At 55.6% G+C, this 10,866-nt stretch overlaps 1 non-coding gene across 1 annotated transcript; it reads left to right on the top strand.

Moving 5' to 3' along the window:
- Positions 1–2,579: 2,579 nt before the first annotated feature.
- On the top strand, positions 2,580–2,735 carry LOC120505704. Its single transcript, XR_005628284.1, has one exon.
- The last annotated feature ends 8,131 nt before the right edge of the window (positions 2,736–10,866 follow it).

The following is a 10,866-nucleotide window of genomic DNA, read 5'->3' as shown; positions in this document are numbered from 1 at the left end:
AAGCACAAAAGCAGCTTTTGCAGAGTCAGCTCCTCAGATCTGCGGGTATTTGTGTTTTCATTCATCCCCCTGCATCACAATGCTTTGTGCAAAGCAGGGATCGTGCCCTGTGCTTTCAGGGGGACTGGGAAGATGTTCCTGGGTATTTGTAGAACACTCCTGCTGTGTGTTTACAAGGGAAATCACAAGGAAATGAAGAGCTCAATATTCAGAGCAGGCTCTGAGCAGTGCAGGCACCCACTGCAGGGGAGTGTGAGTGTGGAATTCCCTGCTGAGCGTGGGGCTGGGCTGGTGGCACAAACCTGTCCCTGTGGCACAAACCTGTCCCTGTGTCACCCAACGCCTGGGTGGCTGTGCCAGCTCCCAGAGGCTGCACTGAGCTTTAATGGGCGAGAAATTGAGTTTTTGTTTGCTGGTGGTGTGGTGCTGGGTGTTCCCAGCTGCTCCTCCCATCCAGTTTTGCACAGCTTGGACCTGTATGTATATTTTATAAGAGGTCTGCTAAAATGTGTTACTGCAGAAATAAAACTAAACACTGCTTTGTTTTTAATGAGCCATCAGGGAGCAAGTTATTGCTTGTGTGTTGGAGTGGTTTTCTGCTCCCAGGCTGTTTATACCAGAATGTCTTGGAGGGAAAATTGTGATTAAATTTCTTGAGAGATACCTGTATTTGTGCTGAAAGCTTCTCTCTCAGCCAGGAGTGGGGCTGTCAGAGTCGCTGAAAGTGAAGCACAATTCAACATAAACAGGCAGCCTTGAGAACCATCAGCAGAATATTAAATCAAAACAGTGATTTACTCTGTATTAACTGCCCTGTGGTTTCAGCTCCAGCCAAGAACAGCCTCTGAACTCTCTGTGTGCAGAGATTTTGCCTTTGGGGGGGATTATAATAGTGGAATCATGGAATGATTTCAGTTAAAAAGGGTGTAAAAGCCCATCTCATTCCACCCTGCCATGGATGTTCCCACTGGCCTTGGGCACTTCCAGGGATCCAGGGGCAGCCACAGCTGCTCGGGCACTGCCAGCACTCTCCCAGGGAGGAATTCTTCCTCACTCCTTTTAGGGTAAAACTATTCTGTTTTGCCCTATCACTATCTGCCTGTATAAAAAGTCACTCTCCATCTTTCCATAAGCCACCTTCAGGCCCTGGAAGGGGCTCTGAGCTCTTCTGGAGCCTTCTCTTCTCCAGGTGAGCACTCCCAGCTCTGCCAGCCCAGCTCCCGAGCCGAGGGGCTCCAGCCCTGGAGCATCTCAGTGACTCCAGCCCTGGAGCATCTCAGTGGCTCCAGCCCTGGAGCATCTCAGTGGCTCCAGCCCTGGAGCATCTCAGTGACTCCAGCCCTGGAGCATCACCACGATTCCAGCCCTGGAGCATCTCAGGGATTCCAGCCCTGGAGCATCTCCGGGGCTCCCTCGGCACCAGGAGCTCCAAAGCCAAACCCTGCCAGGTCGGGCCGTTCCGAGCTGCACGGGTCCCGTTCTCTGCCGCTCCCGAGGCCACAGCGCTGGGCTCCACTCCCGGAGGGTCCTCTCCCGTTCCCCTCCCGTTCCTCTCCCGTTTTCCTCCCGTTCCCCTCCCGTTCCTCTCCCGTTCCCGTTCCTGTCCCGTTCCCGGGTTTCGCTCCCGGCGGGTCCCGGCCCCGCTGCAGTCCCAGCTCCCGCCGCACGAGGTCGCTGTCCCCGGCGGACCGTGCCCCGCGCGGCGCTCTGGCCCGCGGCTGCTCTCGGTGCCCTTCCGGCCGCGTGGGCTGAGGGAGCGCCGGGGCCATGGCGGGCCCGGGGGCGCCGAGGGAGAGCCGAGGAAGAGCCGGGGCCATGGCGGGCGTGATGGGTGTGTGGGGTGTTGGGGGCGGCGAGGAGGCAGGGCGAGATGGAGTGGGGGGTCGGGAGCGCTGGGGTTAATGAGCGTCGGGGGCAGAGTGTGGGGGGCAGGAGGGGCGGTAATGGGGCTGCGGGTAAACAGGGGCTGGGGGACTCGGGGTTTGGGGGTGCTGGGGGCGGCTGGGTTTGGGGGTGCAGAGCGGGTTTGGGATCAGGGTGGCGGGTGTTGAGGTACGGGGGAAGGGTGTGGGGCTGCAGGGGGTGCTGCAGTGGGGCTGGAGGATGGGGTGAGGTTGAGGAGGCCGGGGCAGGGTTTGGGGGGCTTGGGATGCAGTGAGGGGGGTAGTGAGGGCCTGGGGGACAGGGTTTGGGGTTCTGGGGAGGCAGCTGTGGGGGTGCAGGGGGATGTTGGGGGGTAGTGGGGGTCAGTGAGGGGCTGGGGGAGGCAAGGTTTGGGGTCTGTGGGGGCTTTGGGACTGTGTAGCAGGTCTGTAGGTGGGCTGGGGTGTGGCTGCTCCCTGGGGAGAGCAGAGTGGGGCCCGTGGGGTGAGGTGTGTGGTGGGCAGGGGGCTGCAGGGCCAGCAGCCAGAGCAGGATGTATTTTTGCTGTGACTGTCCCGGAGCTTTGTGTGTCACAGGGTTTCCTGCCGGGGCTCAGCCCCACATGGTGACACGGGTGGGACTCGGTGGTTCCATTCCTGAGGTGAAGGAGCACCAGGTGAGTCGTGGGAGCCTTCCTGGGTAGGGGTTTGAGGTCTGTGGGCTGGGGAAGGGCTGCTGGGTGGTACCAGCCAGCCTCACCCGTGCCCGAGAGCAGCTCCCAGGTGGGCTCCGTGCTGGGCCTCTCCTGTGCAGTAACAGGTGTGAACATTCATGAAGCATTTTGATGGTCATGTATGATACTGCAGACAACAGCTGCACCCCTAATCCAAGGGAAAATGGGTTAGATTGGGGATTTTTAATGTGTACTGAATGTCTTTTTGAAAATGCCTTGCAAAATCAAACCGGTGCTCTCTCAGGTATGGAAATGAGAACTTGGGTACTTGATCTATCACTAGATGCTGTTTGAGTTGCAACTTTGTTCCCCACGTAGCAGGGAGCAGTGATAAGGTGGTTTCTGCACTTGAGCAAATGCAAGGCTTCGCTGGAAGTTGTGTACTTTGCTCTCTTGTTTGCATGTCTGGTTTCTCCCCTGCAGCGGGGGGTTCAGCTGGGGACACCTCAGGGGCCTGTGTGCCCTGGCAGGTGTGGGAAGGGAGGGGGTGTGCCTGTGCTGGGAGCCTGGCACCACGGTGGTCCTGCCTCCTGGCAAACGTTCCTTGCCAAAATAACTACAAGTGCTTTTGCAGTTTGTTGTTGCTGTGGGATGGGTGGTGGGGCTCTGGAAGTGCTCGTGGTAGGGATGCTTTTGGGAGGGATTTTAGGGAGAGCTGGGGTGGGTGATGCTTCAGTTAACAGTGATCCAGAGGAGATGGGTCTGTGTGGGATGGGGCCTCTGGCTTTAGCATTCCTGGCTGAACATGTTGGTTTTTTATTTTCAGGTGGCTGGACCAGGAGCTGATTCTGCAGGACGGTGAGAGCTGCTCTTGCAGTTTGGTAATTCCTGTGTGGTCTTTTTGGATTATCACAGAATCAGAGGGGTTTGGGCTGAAAGGGACCATGGAGACCCTCTCCTTCCACCCCCTGCCAGGGCAGGGACACCTTCCACTATCCCAGGTTGCCCAAGCCCAGTCCAGTCTGGCCTTGAATATGTCCACAGCTTCTCTGGCTGTTTACCCTGCAGAAGTGGCCACAGCTTCTCTGGGCACCCTGTGCCAGGGCCTCCCACCCTCCCTAATTCCCTAATACCCCATCTAACCCTTCCCTGTGCCTGATGAAACCATTCCCCCTTGTCCTGGCACTCCATGCTCTTGTAAAAATTCCCCCTCCAGCTTTCCTGTGGGTTATAGAAAGCAGTTGTTCCTAACTGGATGGTGAACATGGATAAAATCCATTTTTCAAAGTTAACTTTCTTTGTTGTTGTTTAGTCCTTTTGTGCCTGAGCGCTGTAGGCAGGTGTTTACCTGCTGCAGGGGCTGTGCAGAAGTGACACCGGCACTGTCCCCGGCGCTGTCACACCCTGCAGATGTGCCCAGCCCTGCCTGGGGAGCTGTCGGGCAGTCGGGTCCTGCACTGAGCTCGGCAGTGCTGTGGGATTTGGGATTATTTGGGATTTGGGTGTGCCGAGCTCCCGCCTCCACTAGAGGGTGTGGAGCTCCGCAGAATCCTTTGTTTTCAGGGAAATGGGAAAACCGGGAGCCTTTCTGTTCAGGCAGCCAGGCCGAGGCAGGATTACACCCCTCGGGAGATGCTGCTCCGTGCCCTGGCAGCAGCCCAGGCTGCATTGCCCAGCTGCCGTGCCAGGGGTGTCCCGGGCAGGCTGCAGCCAGGAGGAGCAGCTGCAGTGCAGGGAGGCAGCTCTGCTCTGGGCTGGATCAGGTCGTGCCCAGCTCCTGGTTCCTGAAGCCTGGAAGGATAACTTGCACATTCCAAGTTCCCTCTCCTATCTAAACAGCAGGAACAAATGTTTTACTTGCAAAAGAGCCTGGCTGCTAGATTTCCCTTCCTGGAGGGAATTTCCACTTGCTCTGCAACCTTCCCAAGCCAAGCTGGACACCAGTGTGCTGTGAAATTCCACAAGCCCGCGCTGCTTGCTGGGCTGTGTGTGCTCCCTGTGCTTGTAGGAAGTCCTGCTCAGCTCGAGGCTGGCTCCTTGGCCAGGTATAGGATTTCTTCCTTGCTAAATTCTGCCTCCAAGTGTCTCATTAAGAACGAAATCCTGAGCAGAACTGGGCCCAGCAGTGCTGCCTTGCTGCAGACTCGGTGCCTGAGGGAGCGGCCAGAGGAGGGCTGGGTGTCTGGGTGAGTAGGTGGTGCTGTGGCTGTGGAGGAGCACAGGCTCCTCTCCAGCTGCTGGTGTCCTGTGGATCTGCAGATGTTTTGGAGCTGGAAACATCTGGGAGGGGAGCAGCTCCACAGGCAGGTGGGATGTGCAGCTCTGGTGTCAGGAGAACCCAGGCCTCCATGTGCTGCCAGTCAGAGCCTGGGCATGGGAAGAGCTAACTGGCCTCTGCAGGGACCTTCTTGGAGGAATCCTATGGGTAAATGTCCTAGAGGGATCCCAGAGAGCTGGATAATATCCAAGGATCACTTCTTCCAGACTCAATAAAATCCCTGTGGACAAGTGGGGCAGAAGAGCTGAGGGATGGACATGGAACTCTGTCAGGAGAGACAAGGAGGTGGAAGAAGGGCCGGGATGAACACAGGGATGGTGTCTGAGTGAGCTCTGGTGTGCTCATCCATGGCCAGGAGGGAGCTCAGGGGCCGTGTTCCCAGAGCCAGATCCTGGTGCAGAGCCAGCTGTGGAGCAGCAGCCAGGATCATCACCCAGCCAACCAAATCCTCCATCAGCTGAGCATGAAATGGATATTTATGTGTATAATGAGGGAGGAGGCAGAGGTGTTTGCACAGGCACCTGTGTTACACCTCAACTGCAGCCAGGCCACATCCTGAGTGCTGGGGCTGTGCTGGGATCTGGTCAGACCCTGTGCGAGGGGAGCATCCCTCCCTGTGGGCAGGGGAGATGCCCAGGCTGTGGGGAACAAGCTGAGGACAGCTGCCAAGGTGGAGCAGGTTGGTGAGCTATGGGCAAACCTCTTTATCCTCCAAAGCACAGCCCAGAGAGGGCCTGCCTGTGCCTGCGGTGTCTCCCTTTGCTCCAGGGCTGCCTTCTGCTCTCCCCTGCTCTGCTGCTGGTTTGTGCTGAGGCTGGAAGAACTTTGAGCTCTGTGCCTGGCTGGACCTAAAGCTGGGGCAGCAATCAGCTCCCACTGTGTTATGTAAGGGTTTGAACATTGCCCTGTTGGAAGTGGAAATGTCTGGCCTGCTCTGATCTCTGCAGGAATTGTGAGTGTGCAGAGTGAGGGCTGTGGCCACTTCTGCTGGGTAAGCAGCCAGAGAACTGCCTGTTTGCCACCTTTCCTCTCCCTCCACCCCCCACTGAAGATGCTCTGGCAGCTGTCTTGGAGTGTGACATCTGGGAATAGCACCAGCAACCCGCAGTGCAGCCCAAGGCTCACCTCTGCTGCTGAGAGGCTGCTTTTAGCTGCTCCCTCAAGAGCTGTTTTTAGGTCTGGCTGCAGCAGCTCAAGTCCTTTGGGCACAGGCTGCAGGAAGGACACGTCTGGTGTCTCACTGCCTGTCCCTGGGGAAGGATGGGGCTGGGCACAGCCTGAGCATCCTCAGAAGTCCCAGCAGAGCCAGGACTGCATGGCAAGAGTTGATACCAATCCCTGTGCTGTGGTGATGGAGGGAGGGGGCAAGAAAAGAAAGCTTAAAAAATATATTTTTTTAAGCCATAGCTAAGAAATCTGCCATGGCTTCAAGCTGGACCTCACAGTCAGAGGTGAGGAAGCTTAATTTGACAGCTATTTATTAAATATTTTAAATGCTGCCTGGAATAAACTGAATGCTTCCGAGTAGTGACCTAAATTCCACTTGCTGTAAATTTCATTAGAAAGTGGATTTGTGTGCCTGCCAGGCTGCTTTGCAGCTTCATTGATCTGCCCAAACCATGTGCTGTGCAAGTGCCTTCCTCAGCAGATTTTTAAAGAGCTCACTGCTGCCTGCTGCCAGCCCAAAATGTGACTAGTTTTCTTTCTTTTCTCTCCTCTTCCTCTTTTTTTTTTTTTTTGTATTTCCTGGTGCAAATGCATGATTTGTTTACTAATCACATTGCATCATTAGTTGCACAGAGTCATCCCACCGGCTGCGTGGGCATGGATGGAGCAGCTGGGAAGGAAAATGTCACTGTCTTCAGCTCACTTGATGTGCTCTGCTCCCAAATCCCCATCCCACGCCACGAAGGCCAAAGACTTTCACAACCCTGGCAGCTGCCAGCAGCTCTCTGCTCTCCAGCACTGTCACCTGTGGTTGTGACACCCCCTGGAAGAAGCCTCCTCCCCTCCTGCTGTCCCCAAAGTGCTGTCTGTCCCTGTGCAACCACGGCTTTGGAGCTCATGGAGAGGTGTGATGGTAGCACAGATGGCACAGACTGAGCCCTACCAGGGAAAATAGCCTGGGGAGAGCTGGGACTGCCACACCTGTGGATGCAGGAGCAACATGCAGCTCCCCAGGCTGAGCAGGGGCACGCAGGGGGTGCTGAGCTCCCTTGCTGTGGCTGTGTGCTTGCAGCCCGCCTGCCGCGGTTAAAGGGACTGGAGAGGGGCTCTGTGCAGCACCACAGGGACACAGTGCCCTGCAGAGCCACAGCTCTGTGACGTGTTTGGTTTCTCTCCTGCAGTGGGGGGTTCAGCTCTGTGTTGTCAGACACGGAGCAGTTGCCTGGTTGGGATGAATTACTGGGTGAGGGGAAGGTCCCTGCAGCCCTGGGGTTGGATACCCAGCCCTGCCTGCCCCATGGAAACCCTATTCTGGGGCTGTCCCTCTGCCCCTGGCACTTCTGCTCCTGGGGGACCCCCAGCCTGGGGAAAGGCTCCATTACAGCACGAAACTCAAATTTTGGAAGCCCTGTGGCCTTGCTGTGTTTTGGGGGAGCTGGGCAGGCAGACTGTACTGCAAATAAAGGCCTAACCCCAACCCCATCCTACAGGAATGAAGTGCTGGCCCCTGGCAGGAGCTCTGACAGCTCTTCCCAGTTCACAGCCTGGGGCAGAGCTGGCTTTTGAAGAGGAGCCTTCCTGCCCAAGGACACTCCCAGCACTGCCAGGCTGGAGTGGAAAACAGCCCTGGCAGCAAGCCCAGGGGTGGGTTTGGGCCAGGAGGGCACGCTCGTGTTGAAGGGATGTCTGAGAGGATTGGTTATCACAGAAATGGTCTCCAGAGGGTGAGATTACAAAACATGGGTTTCCCTCAGCTGTCTCCAGATGCAGAGCCTGTGCAGCTGGGAATATGGAAGGGACTGGAAATACCCTAAACCCACCCAGAGGGGTGTCTAGTGTCAAGGATGGAGGTTGGAGAGAAATGTCCCCCTCTTCTAACCACTGCCTATGACTGAATATTGTGAAGACACATCTGGAGGGGGGGGTTGGGTACTTCTCTTGCTGTGTGGGTGGTGAAAGTGGGAAGAAATCCCCATCTTGGAGCTGTGGAACATGGGACTGTCCTGTCTCCTGATGAGGAAGGGGTTTTCTTGGGTGGAGTTTTGGCCCCCGAGCAGCAGCAGCTTTTCCACTGCCTTCCCCTTTGGCTGCCAGCACAGGGGATGCAGAGTGCCAGGATCCAGGCTGTCCTCTGCTCTGGGAGAGCTGCTGCTTTACCTCTGCTGTACAACAGCGATTTATTTTCAGAAGTTAAACCTGAGCTCTGACAAAGACCCCGCAGCTTGGGCAGCAGTATGGGCTGTCCTGGTGAGAGGGCCTTGCTGGCTGTCAGCATCCAGACTAGGGCTAAATTAATTTCCCACAAACCTGAAATGCTCTGCCAGTTTCCCAGCTTCTCAGCCCCTCTGCTGGAGCCGCCTGTTACTTATTTCCCTGAGGTCTAGATGTACAATAGGTTTTGCAGAGGTGATGACCCAATCCCTGTCAACACCCAGAGCCTTTCCTTATTCCAGTCTTGATGACAGGTTTCTCCTGTGGCCCCAGGTGGCTTCAGCTGTCCCCAAGCCTCATCTGTCCCCAGCTGCAGGAAAGGCAGGGAGGAAGGAGACCTGGAGGCAGGAAGTCTCCTGGCTCTGTCCTGCTTTGGTTTGGGGCACGGTGGGTGGCTCAGCCCCTTGGAGGGGGGGCTCTGCAGGCTCACCCCGTGCCTGGCAGAGGCACCAGGGCTGTGCCAGCCTGGCCATGCCTGGTGCTGGGATGGCTGCAGAGCTCCCCTGTGTCATTCCCCTGCCCAGTGCAGTGAGGCTGGAGCAAGGGCAGCTGCACTCGTGAGTGCTGAGCAAAGGGCTGCTCCGGGGGCAGCTGCCAGGGACAGTGGGATTGAAGTGTTGGGGGTGTCACCAAAGCAGCAGTTTCTCTCTGCAACCCGTGGGGGTTTATGTGAAAAATGAAATTTCTGTCTATCTCCTTCCTTGTGCTTTCTCATCTCCGCCAACGGAGCTGAAGATGGGAGAGGATTTTTTCCCTATATTTAGCTTTGGAGAAATTGCTATAACTAATCGGCTTTAGGATTCTGAATTCTCTCTTTTATTTTATCTTTTCCTGTCACTAAGACCTTGTCATGTGGCTGTGGACTGCAGCTCCCTGGCTCTCTCTTTGCTGGGCTTTCATGGAGTCAATTAATAACCCATAAAAATAACACCTCCAGCTGTTCCACTTGCAGCTGCCAGGCTGGAGTCTAATTATGGGGCCTTGGATCCCAAATCCTGCTTTGCATGTAAAAGTGCCAGAGAATAGGAAGAGGCAGAGGAGATGGCAATGCAAAAAAGGAATGTGGTTTGGGGTCTATTTTTAGCCTTTTCAAGCCAAATGTAAAAAGACCCTCAGGCTGCTTGTGTCCTGCTGAATGTGATCACATGCACAATATTGTTCCCATGGCAAAGCGCAGCAGCCAGGGTGGGTTGGGGGTTATTTTTGGCAATTAACTTGCCTACATTGCAAACGTCCTTCTGGGTTAGTTTGCACAGTGCTGTGTTGTGGCTCACATCCATGTGCTAATGGGTTTATTGCAATCAGCTCCAGCTCTCTCTGTGCTCCTGAACGTGCCAGGGCAGTGGTGGGGAGGGGAGGCACACAGCTGCTCACCCAGGGCATCTCACAGAGTGGTTGCTGGTAAAGGGGTGCTCAGCCTCCCTCAAAAAGTCCTTTCCTGCTGACTGTGACACTAAATTAATTTAGCTGGGGCTCTGGTGGATAGGGAATGGTCTCCCTTTCATATCATCCTGTCTATTGTGCAGCCTCATCTGCTTTCCAAGCTGGATGTCGTCTCTGGGTGAGCTGCTGGGCAGATTTGTCCTCTGCTTCTCTGGAGCCTCTGCTGGGCTGGTTCTGCCTCAGCACCCACCACTGCCATACTCACCTGCCTCTTGCCTCCTCCTGGGTGCTTCATAACTCTCTCTTTTCTTGCTCTCCACAGAAGTGGAGCAGCAAAGGCCCACAAGGGCCCTGGTGCATGGGGGGGTGTTGGGGATGGGGCACAAGGAAAGCACTGGGCTCATTTCCAGTCTCTGTCTAGGGAGCATTTCAGTCCTTTCCATCACTAGGCTCTTTTTAAATTCAGACTCAGCCTGATTGTGACCAAAAGCAAATCAAACAGCTGCTCATTAGACAACTTAAATACTTATTGGTCACACGTTAGTCTGTAGCCAGCAGCTTGTAACCATGACTGCAAAGAGGCATCCTGTGCTGGAGAACATCCCCTTTGTCAAAACAACTTATTTGGAGACTGATACTGAAACCTGCCCTCAGAAACAACTCTGACACCTCCCACTTGCACAGGGGTTTCAGGGCCACCGCTGTGACAATGCCACCTCTTCCCTGTCTCCTCAGGCTCCCTCTGACAATCACCAGAGCCAGGAGGTGTTAAACATCTCCCAGGGGATGGAGCCACACTCTCAGAGGGTGTCCCTTCAGTGGAGCTCCGCTGTGAGTTCTCTTACCCAGGGACAGAGGATGCTATCAATCTGTCCAGCCTTGCCTGGCAAAGAGAATGCAAACGTGGCTTTCCATCACGCGCTACATTAGCCAAATTAATTCCAGGACAGCCAGCCAGCGTGCTCGAGGCCGAGACTGATTAATGCAGCAGCCGTGTCAGAATCAGCAGAGCTGCAGCCTGCACTGTGCCAGCTCCCCAGCTGCAGCCAGCCTCTGCTCGGCCGTGCCCTCCGCCTCACACCCCTCCAGAGCACTGAGCTCCAGTCACTGACACAGACAATTCAATTGCCAGGAGCATCTGTCTCGGAACTGTGCTCCCATTCAGGCTGCTGCCGGGGTGGCATTCTTCATGTGTCTTGCCTGCTTTCTTTAATCTCCTAAACACAGGCATGCCTGTGGAGCACAGAAAGGTTCCTCCCCCGTGAGAAGGAGAAAGAAATTAGCCAGCAGA

This window comes from Passer montanus, unplaced genomic scaffold (genome assembly GCF_014805655.1).
Source record: "Passer montanus isolate IOZ18808 unplaced genomic scaffold, ASM1480565v1 scaffold35, whole genome shotgun sequence".
NCBI lineage: Eukaryota > Metazoa > Chordata > Aves > Passeriformes > Passeridae > Passer > Passer montanus.
The sequence above is the reverse complement of the archived record's forward strand: the minus strand, read 5'-3'. Positions and strand labels throughout refer to the sequence as shown.